Source organism: Thrips palmi, unplaced genomic scaffold, assembly GCF_012932325.1.
Source record: "Thrips palmi isolate BJ-2018 unplaced genomic scaffold, TpBJ-2018v1 HiC_scaffold_4, whole genome shotgun sequence".
Taxonomy (NCBI): Eukaryota; Metazoa; Arthropoda; class Insecta; order Thysanoptera; family Thripidae; genus Thrips; species Thrips palmi.
The window spans coordinates 15,351,825-15,363,057 of record NW_023144631.1 but is presented as its reverse complement, the minus strand read 5'-3'; positions in this window follow the sequence as shown (position 1 = coordinate 15,363,057).

Genomic DNA, 11,233 nt, shown 5'->3' with positions numbered 1-11,233 from the left:
TTGGGAAGAACATGAACCTAGGGACGGCGAGGGACAGCAAAGAGGCCAGATAGACGTTGGTGGCACTCAGATGAGCCAGTACCTACAGTTAGAAGACCTGGTTTTCTTCCCTTCCTGCTTCTCCTGACATGCCACCACCGAACACAGGAGGAGAAAAACCCAGAGCCCAACCTACGCCCGAGCAGAAGAAGAAGGACTAGAAGGCAGAAAATTCCGGGTGGATGGAAGACCAAAAAATACGATTTCAAGAAATCCTAGGAGTCACGAAGTCAATTTGATTATTGTGTAAGAGTGTGGAGAAAGAAAAGAAGTGGTGTTGTGAAGTTGTGGATCTGGGGACAACCAATGGCAGCGGTACCAATGTGGTCAATGTGCCACCCGTCAAAATATAAACTTGACAATAAATAGAGGTCAAAATGCTGGTAAATTCAAAAAATTCCAATGCTAAGGTATTCCGCAGTGTTCTGACAATGGAACATCTTTGAAGTCCATCATTATTAAAATGTTCTTAGCAGAAAGAAGGCAGTTAATTTTCACGGGTTGGCAACTGTTTTCTCGGCGTCTGCGCCCTTGCGAAAATCGCGAAGCTGAAAACACCAGCAGTCGCGCATAAAAACTGCCCCTCCATTGTTGCTGACGTTCGAGTCACTGTCGCGTAGCAACGGCAAAGCCGACCTTGTACACTGCTAAGCTAAGCTTCGGAATAGACGGACGTGCCTCTTCACCTGCCCTCCTGATTCCCTTCCCCCAATGTCACTTTCATCGGTGTCAGAAGTGGGATCCGTGTCTGCGTGTCCTGAGCGTGCCCTGCATTTCCGCTGCGCTTCCCTGCCCTTCGTCCGTGCCCCTGCCCAAGATGAGCCGCCGTGGGGAAGGCCGCCACCGCCGAGACGACGACCGCCGCTACGACGGCATCCGAGAAATCATCGGGGAGTGGGCCGCCGCGTCCACCGCCCTCAACGCCCAGAATGCCGCGGTCATCCGGAGCATGTCGGAGAGAGACATGCAGTGCAAGCAAAGGTCAGGCCCTAGTGATGCTCCCTTGACTTATGACGGCACGCGTGCGTGGCCGATCTTCGCCGCCCAGTTCGAGGACGACGCGTCCGTCCACCGCTGGGATGACGCCGAGAAGGGACGGCGCCTGCTCCGCGCCCTGTCCGGCCCCGCCGCGGACCTCGTCCAGACGCTGCCGCCCGGCGCCTACAATGACTACGCCGCCCTGCGCTCCCGCCTCGAGCAACACTGGTGGCGCAGTGGTAACATGCCCGTCTCACAAGTGTGAGCTCCTGGTTCCAATCCGGAGGAGAGAAGGAGGGGAAAATTAATTCAGTGGTGGTTCGTCAAGGAAATCGACGTCATATGTTTCAATGCTACAAAAATACCTTTTTTAAGCGGTCTTGCTACCGCTTCTAGCTCTGCATACGATCCCACTCATCCCATCCCATCCATCCACCCATCCATCCATTCAGCGCGCTCGGAGGGGACTGCATGGTCGTGGTTCGTCTGTCGTCTGTCGTCTGTCGTCGTCGCCTGCGCCGCCACGCCGCCTCGCCGCGCCAGTCCCCCCTCCTCACAGCCACCCCCTCCCTCCTTCCCCCTCTCTCCCCGGGCCTCCCGGCCGGTCCACGGCAAGACCGCTTTGCTAAGCTTGCCTTGGCGGAACTTTTTTTTTTATTTAGGACCTCTTGCTTCAGTTTTGTAAGCACACGATGTAACGATGCACACGATGTTTGGTAAAAACTACCAGAAGGGGACCTGGCGACATTGTAAAGATAACTAATAACAGGAAAAGTAGCGATATACATCGGCAACTTTGGCCCGTCCCGTACATTAAGAAACGTACGAATTTCTCCTATGTTTGACCCTGACGGGAATTTAAAACTGAGTCTGGGGTTAAAATAAATGTCGTTTTCGTCATCAGCACCCTCATAAACATCAGAAACAATGCAAAAACTCGAATAAAAGAATGTTCCAAAAAAACCCCGCTGGGATTTGAACCCGGGGCCGAACTTCTCCGATTTGCTCGAAACTGGGACCATTGGTTTTTTCTCGTCGCCCCGATTCCAAAAAAACCCTACATGCCCTCCTAGCTGCATCCGTTGCCGAGATCCTCCTGGACCCCATGTAGACCATGATGCACCTGCAGCAGCGCCCCCGGGGCTCGGATCGGATTTGCTGCCACCGGGCGGTTCTTAGGGTCACCCAAGGAGGCTGCATACCAAATTTTGGGCAAGATCGGACCACGGGAAGTCCTCGGACGAACGAACGAACGGACGAACGAAAGAAAGAACGAACGGACGCACAGCATGCATCATACTATATGCCCGTCCCTCCGTCATTTTTTTACAAAAAATAAACGGGACGGGCCAAAAATCTGGTACGGTTTACTAGACTGAGGCCAACTAGACAGTTTAGTATTTTTGGCTGAGCGACAGCGAAGCCTGTTTCTCCATTTGCGGTTGAAAAGTTTTTCCTGTCTGTCTGTCCGTCTGTGTGTGTGTCCGCACTACTCCTCCTGAACGCCTCGGCCGATCTCAGTGAGATCTTGCACACTTTTTGGGCATGTCCTGGGCTCGGCACACGCGAAATTTCACTATCCTAGCTCAACTGGTTCAGTTTTTATAGCCGAAAAACACCTAAAAACGGCGAAAAATCGAGTTTTCTGCAGGCAGATCACTTCTGTCTTGAAGAAGGGGGGTCTGGGGGGCGGGGCCCCTCAGCATGCATCAAGTTAGAAGTAACCGACGATGGACAAGCCATTGCCTGCCGAAGGCAGGCTAGCGCCGCAGGCCAAGGTAGGTACGCCAGGCGCGGATTGGAGGAACAGGCAGCGAGACATCGCGAAGCCTGTTACGACAAGACGCGGTCTGGCGTAAACCTACCTAGTTGTACTGAAGTTTAGCCTGGACTACAGAGTTGTATATGTTTTTTACTCATTTTTGAAACTTATTGAGAAGTTTATTTCCAAGGCTAGCTTAATGATCTCCAGTATGAGCGGCTTATACATATTATTCTTGAATATTTAATGTTCCTTGCTTGTCTAAGTTCTTATTTCCAAAAACTTACTACCTGTGAAGATCAGTTTTTATTGCCTTGTCTTTAAGTATTTGTATCTTATTTGTACTCTTCTTGTACCTGCCTAGGCTTTGCCCCATTTTTCTATAATGGTAGACTAGTTTTAAGTTTTCTCTACTTATTTCTCTTATTTGATCGTACATATAGGTAATTTGTACCTGGATTACCTAGCCAGCCTGTTCAGCTGGTTGTGATTTTAGTTATGGACATTTGATGTTTGAAACAGAGTTAATAAAACTTGATGCTCAACAGGGTACTTCGGAGAAAGCCTAGACCGGAAGTCAGCGACAGAACAGGACAAAAGAGCATCGCGCGGCCGTGGTGAGTAGAATGGATAGGGAGCGACCGCTCAGGTCCTCTCGTGAGCGGACCCGACCGAACGCGCAGCCGACGTTCGGAGCCGAACGCCGAAGCCGAACGACGAAGCCGAAGGTCCCGAGACGTCACATTCACATTGCAATGCCCGGCGCCATTTTGTCCCGTCGTGTTTACGTTGCTGGCGACATGCTGAAACTTTTGTCATAAAGAGTTGTTTTGGAGAATAATTACTGTGGTTTCTAAAAGAATATCTGCCCCCCTTTCGCGCTGGATTGCCAGTAAAGATATGGGTGAATGAAAATGTAAGTCTGGACGGAAATATAAATGAAACTGTAACTGTTTTGGATGCCGCGGTCACTGATCTAGGTTAGGTCGCTGAACGGGAACTCAAAACCGCATTTTGGCTTGGCTTGGATATGTGATGAGCTGCATTACGGTTAAATAAACTGAACAAATCATAAACTCACGCTTTCCCACACCTTCGAAATAAATTAAGGTTATTATTGTAAAGTGAAAAAAGTGGCTGTGTCACATTTTGGAAATACTTGTGTCAGATGCCTCAATTTAGAGCTGAAAGTTCCTTTCTATTACATAAACTCATTCCCTAAGACTAGGGCTCCAACTCCTATTAGTTTTGAGGTATGGAGGTTTACGTAAAGTTTTAGTCGTTTCTCCCAAATTCTCCTCACGACAAAGGATTAGCTGCCCAGTCTTCAGATTCTGGCAATTTTATCTATTTTTGAATAGGAAAAAGACAGCGTTGCCCTTTTTTTTAAATATCAGCTTAGTTGTCCTAAAAAACAAAAAACAAGACTAAATTGGGTCTAGATCTCATGTATTTGAAGAAAAATAAAATAGCTTTCTTTTACAGCCTCTTCTCGCTGATATCTCCAAATCTGCCAACGCTATCTTTTTCCTGTGCAAAACTAGATAAGATTGCCAAAATCTGAAGACTAGGTAGCCAATCCTTTGTCGTTATGAGAATTCATCTAATAGTGGTTGAAGTTTGACCACTAAATGATCTTCCTGAGACAAATATTTCTAGGACATGCTAGTTTCACTAAACCAATATACAAAACTGCCACAATGATTTAAAAAAAATCATACTTACATTTTTTAAAAAGATTCACAATAAACTTCAAAACTTTACTTAGTCTAGAGACTTTTGTTCGTTTCTGTTTTTGTGTTTGACGGATGCTTCGATTCAGACTTCTGCTGTGCCCGTTCAGCACAAGTTCCCTTCGGCTTTCGGTCTTCGGTGGGACTTGGCTTCGGGTCCAGCTTCGGCTGCGCGCTCGGGTGCCGCGCTCGGGTCGGCCCGAGCGGACCCGAGAGGACCTGAGCGGTGGCTCCCTATAAAGACGTGTGGTGAGCGGTGGTGGGGGCCGGAATCGGCAGAGTGGGGGTAGCATGCGCGCGCCGCCTTCACCCCCACTCCGCCGATTTCGACCCCCACCACCGCTCAGCACGGCCGCGCGATGCTCTTTTGTTTCTACCGTTCTGTCGCTGACTTCCGGTCTAGGCTTTCTCCGAAGTACCCTATTCCAAAAGTTTTCCATTACTTACTTTCATTCATATTGTGCTCATGAGAGCTCTCAGAAAGTAAGTTTCCTGCGGGCAATGCAGCACCTTAATTAATGTGTTAACTTTGCTAAGTTGATTCCGCACACAGCTTTCTATTTTAATCTGAGATATCTGCTAAGAGGTGCTTCTGAATCAAAGTTAGAAGAAAGCCCTGTTCTTAACTTTAGTGTGCATCAGAAAAAATTCTTACTTTAGTGTCCTGGTAACAAGGGGCTGTGTTGATCTAGAAATTAAGGAGCAGTGGTGATCTAGAAATTTCTCCCTTTTCTGAATGCTTGCAGACAGAGACAGCTAAGATGAGAGGAAATAAGAAACAAGTGATAGGAAAAATTTTCTTGGGTGCAAGTAATTTTATTGGCTGAGCGATAGCGAAGCCTGTTACTCCAGTGGGGTTGAAAAATTTTTCCTGTCTGTCTGTCTGTGTCCGCACTACTCCTCCTGAACGGCTCGGCCGATCTGGGTGAGGTTTGGCACACTTTTTGGGTATGTCCTTGGCTCGGCACACGCGAAATTTCACCATCCTTGCTCAACTGGTTCGGTTTTTATAGCCGAAAAACACTGAAAAAACGGCGAAAAATCGAGTTTTCAGTAGGCTGATCGCTTCTGCCTTGAACAAAGGGGGGTCTGGGGGGCGGAGCTCCACAGCCCGGACAAGTGAAAAAGTTACAAGGGTCAAGATCGAGCTATCTGCAGATGAAGCAACTCTACCTAGAATGAAGGGGGGTCTATGGGGCGGAGCCACCCAGCACGCAACAAGTTAGGAAAATCGACGATGGACAAGCCATTGCCGTTGCCGAAGGCAGGCTAGCGCCGCAGGCCAAGGTAGGTACGCCAGGCGCGGATTTGAGGAACAGGCAGCGAGACAAGCGACGACAAGACGCGGTCTGGCGTAAACCTACCTTGTATTTGGTACCAGTTCTGGTTATCGTTACTAGACTTTTTTTTCAGTCTACTCAGGCGAGGGCGAGGGGGTAACCCCAGATAAAATTTTTCCAGGCAACTTTGAGCAAAGGTGAGCAGGGGTCGAGCACAGCCCGAGCCCTGCCCGGCACCCGGTGGGCAACTACCGGGCAACACCCGGGCAACACCCGGGCAACTCCGGGCAACATCCGGGCAACATCCGGGCAACACCCGGGCAACTCTGAGCAACTATCGGGCAACTTTGGGCAACTGTTCGGCTTGTTGAGGCATCACCCGGGCAAAGCCCCCCGCGGGCAAAAGTGCGCACCAAGTGACTCCAGCGCAGCGCGGCGCCCGAACTGCGGCTGCCTGGCCAGAGCGCCCAGCCCGGCCCGCCACCCTGAGCATGGGCCGGGTGGCGGCCCGGACCGTCAGAGGAGCGGGCCGTCGCACAACCCGCTCCGATCGGCACCACGCTTGGCTTCGGCTGCGTAGCCGAGCTCGCAACGCGCTGGCTCGCTGCGAGCGGCGCTCGGTTCGATGCCAGGCAAGGCAGCGCGCCGCTCGGCAGCCATCCTTGTCTAACCCACTGGCCGCCTTGAGTGCGAGAGAGATGCAAGATGTGCTCGCTCGTCTAGCGTCGATCACACCGCAGACCGGTCCACCGGCCGGTGGCGGCAAGAATAAAGGTCAAGGACAGCGTTTCTCAACCTTTTTCGGTTCGCGACCCCAAATTTGTAGCGAAAAATTTCCGCGACCCCCAGGAAAAATTTCGTGACCCCACGCGACCCCTACTTTAGCATGCCTTTGATACAAAGCGCGATAATCCACCTTTGTTTGGAAGCAGTATTGCAGCAAAAATGATCAAAACGGTCACAAATGTCTTTGAAAAATCGTGTTTTGGGCCGACTTTAAGCAGCCACTGCGTCTAATCCGAGGCGGTATTTCGTTCTTCTACGGGCAATTGGTCTTTGGGCCTTCCTTTAGCATGCCTTTGTTACGGAGTGCGATTATCTGTCTTAGTTTGGGAGCAGTATTGCCCCAAAATTGATCAAAACGTTCACAAATGTCTTTGAAAAATCGTTTTTTGGGCTGACTTTAAGCATCCCCTGCGTCTGATCCTAGGCGGTATTTCGTCCTCCATTAGCAGGCTATTGGTCTTTGGGCCTTCCTTTAGCATGCGTTTGTTACGGAGTGCGAATTATCTGCCTTAGTTTGGGAGCAGTATTGCTGCAAAGTTGATCAATACACGATTTTTCAGACATTTGTGACCGTTTTGATCAACTTTGCGGCAATACTGCTTCCAAACCAAGGCAGATAATCGCACTCCGTTACAAAGGCATGCTAATGGAAGGTCCAAAGACCAATTTTCCGTTCAGGGAGGATGAAATACCGCCTTGGATCAGACGCAGTTGCTGCTTAAAGTCAGCCTAAAACACGATTTTTCACAGACAATTGTGACCGCTTTGATCAACTTTGCGGCAATACTGCTCCCAAATTAAGGCAGATAATCGCACTCCGTAACAAAGGCATGCTAAAGAAAGGTCTAAAGACCAATTGCCCGTTGAGGGAGGACGAAATACCGCCTCAGTTCAGACGCAGTGGATGCCTAAAGTCGGCCCAAAACACGATTTTTCAAAGACATTTGTGACTGTTTTGATCAACTTAAAAGTTGTTCCCGCCAGTGCTCGGCGTGTGGGCCACCCTTGTAAAAAAGATTGAGTCCGAAAACCGGCCGTAGCGGACAGTCCGTAATGTGGATGGCGGACAGTCCGGAAAGCTGCATCGGACAGTTCCAGAATCGGGTCGAAATATTGAAAATCCGCGTGATTTCGGACTGTCCGTGACAATCGTGCGGTAGTATTTCGGACTGTCCGAACAGGATCTAGCCCCCCCCCCCCTTCCCCCGAATACAGCCTGCGCCCGTCCCCCCCGCTCACCCCCCAGCACTCCCCTTCCCCCTCCCTCTCCTTCCCCGTCCCCTCCTCACCTCATCTTCCTTGTGCAGAAGCTCTGAAGCGCGCTGACAGTGTATTTGGGAAAATTTGGTTGTTAACCAAGGTTTGGGTTGGTTTGAGATAAGCAAAACATAAGTTTCCTGACCAGCTACACATATGAAGGACACTAATTACTGTAACAACAAATAACAGATAGGTCTGTGTTCTAAAACTTTGTTTGGGAAACTGATCTCCTGCTACTCACAATGAATCCGAACCTACGTTGTAACAACTGACATTCTAACAACGTCGTGCACACTTGGTTGAAGTATTTCTAAAGGAAGCGGTTCCGAGATAAAGTTCGTCACGGGAAAAGAAACGTAACCAAGTTCACGTATCACAAGTATTGAACCAGCAGTGCGATCTTATATCCGATGACGGCACTTTGGGGACGAGTGTGAACGGGGAGAGGCGAATAAAATAACACACCTCTCACCCTCTCACGGCCCGTCCCTTTAGTGTGGAGATGCTTACAGCAAGCGCGGAGTCACTGGCGTTCCGACCAGCAGCGAACACATACCCACTGAACCACATTTTCCGTCAAACTGCCTCGTTCGCAGCGCGCGGCTGCAGCGCATGGAACCAACATGCACTCAGCGCAGCGCGCGGAGCGAGAGGACAGAGCGCCGCAGGCAAAACGAGATGCGTGCACCTTGGAGGACGGCTGGAGACTGACGTTTGGCGTGCGCAGACGGCCAAAACTTTCCGAGTTGCCGAAGGATTAACGCTCCCCTCCTCGGCGACCAATCACAGAGCTCCTCTTGCCAGCCCGGCCGGCGGGCCTTTCCGCGAATGCATCGGCAGGGACACTCCGGATCGGTGCCGATCGGACTCTGCCGGACAGTCCGAGACGCAAAGCCGCCCTGCGGCCAAGGCCGGAACTGTCCGCTTCGGACTCGGACTCACTACGGCCAAGTCCGAAGGTAAAAAGGAACTGTCCGAGGCGAAAGGAAGATTCTGGAACCGTCCTAGCCAGATTTCGGAACTCATTTGTTCTACAAGGGCAGCTGGGAAACCGCCGCCACCCCAAGCGACCCCAGTTACCTCGCCGCGACCCCTCGAATTTTTTCGCGACCCCAAGGTTGAGAACCGCTGGGCAAGGATAAAGCGAGCCACGAAATTGTGATAAAGATACGTGAGAAGTTCAACGTCAATATCACACGGGCGCAGCATCACAAACCTTTTCGTTTCAAACATGGTGTTTGTTTACATTTCAACCAACGCACAGCGCGGGGAAGGTGAGAGGGAAGGGGTAGGGAGGCAGAGGTGGGCAGACGCTCACCTCACCCCTTCCCTCCCTCTCCCGCCGCCGCGCGTAAGGGTGGCTCGCCGCGTGCCTTGCTGGACAGGAGTAGGCAACCAGCTGGCTGCACTGTGAGATTGGTTGCCTATGGCGGCGCTCGACGAGCGAGCACATCTTGCATCTCTCTCGCACTCAAGGCGGCCAGTGGGTTAGACAAGGATGGCTGCCGAGCGGCGCGCTGCCTTGCCTGGCATCGAACCGAGCGCCGCTCGCAGCGAGCCAGCGCGTTGCGAGCTCGGCTACGCAGCCGAAGCCAAGCGTGGTGCCGATCGGAGCGGGTTGTGCGACGGCCCGCTCCTCTGACGGTCCGGGCCGCCACCCGGCCCATGCTCAGGGTGGCGGGCCGGGCTGGGCGCTCTGGCCAGGCAGCCGCAGTTCGGGCGCCGCGCTGCGCTGGAGTTACTTGGTGCGCACTTTTGCCCGCGGGGGGCTTTGCCCGGGTGATGCCTCAACAAGCCGAACAGTTGCCCAAAGTTGCCCGATAGTTGCTCAGAGTTGCCCGGGTGTTGCCCGGATGTTGCCCGGAGTTGCCCGGGTGTTGCCCGGGTGTTGCCCGGGTGTTGCCCGGTAGTTGCCCACCGGGTGCCGGGCAGGGCTCGGGCTGTGCTCGACCCCTGCTCACCTTTGCTCAAAGTTGCCTGGAGAAATTTTATCTGGGGAAACACTCCACGAAATCGTGTACAGAGTACTCGGTATTACGCGGTATTACGCTGTATTACGGGGACATAACACGCGTATTACGGCACAAAAATGCCAAAATTTGGCATATTTAGCCCCAAAATGGTATTACAATTACGTGTATTACGCGTAATACACGGTTTTTGTGTACGGGTCATTCCATCCTACTTTTACATCCCGTTACATCGACCCCCTCCGATTTGCTCCAAATTTTGGTCAAATGTTACCTACCTATAGATAAGTTGTCCATCAAAAAATTAGACCTCTACGATGCATGGTTTGGCTAAAAACACATTTTTTCATTTTGACCATTTTTTCTTAAATTAGTGTAGGTTTTTACGAAAACGGCTATAACTTCCTTTTTAATCGCAAGACTCCGTTCAAACTTGGAACTCCCACTCAAAATTGGACAAGGAATCCAAATCTGCCGTCGGAATTGACCTAGGGTCACCCAAAGTTGGTCAAACGTCCAAAATGCGAAAAAAATTGACATATTTGTCAATATTTAGCTGCAACACTTACAGGGCTCCTAGACAGCTCAAAATCTTCAGAAAAGTGCCCTCTTTAAGAATCTGAATGCAGAAGTCCCAGTATATGCTTCCTAAGGGTCAGTTTTTTACCAAAACGCGAAATACCGCCCAAAACCGCTTGTTTCACCCTCCCACGGACGCCACCTGGGCGGCACGGGTCCCTCCGCGTGTTTGAAGGACTAGCTGGGTCATTTTGGGGTGCAGGTGGGCACCCCGCACTGTAGAGTACTCTAGAACGAAGGCCCACGCGCCTCCAAGGTCACACTATTAGGCGCACATCACGTATTTTGCCTCGATTCGGAATTCGGATCGAGCTCTATTACTGCCATCCCTTCCATCGACAAAATTTAGCTGGCCCTCTGATTATATGGTGTACGTTGCACCTTTCCCTGAAGGTTTGTGTAAAGTGAACTTGATTGAGTTAAATAATGTTCAATTTGAACTGCCAATATTCGTAGTTCATAGTTAATTTGCGTGCCAGGAGCCGCCAACAATTATGCTGCGTAGAAAATAGGGGGTGTACAAAATTAATCCGAATATTAATAAAAAACAAAAGAGACACAATGAAAAATTTTCTCTGTTCTTCAATTTTACCCTTCCCATCAAATTTTTCTCAGCCTTCTCACCGGCGGCCAGAAGCACTGTTCCTGGGCAGGCCACCAACAACACTGCAGAGGTCGACGGGATGGCCTACCTCCAGGCGCTCCGCTGCTCATTCCGAATCTAGGCAAAGTACGTGATGTGCGCCTAATTGTGTGACCTTAGAGGGGCGTGGGCCCGTGGGCCTTCGTTCTAGAGTACTTTACAGGCGGGGGGCCCACCTGCACCCCAAAATGACCCAGCTAGTC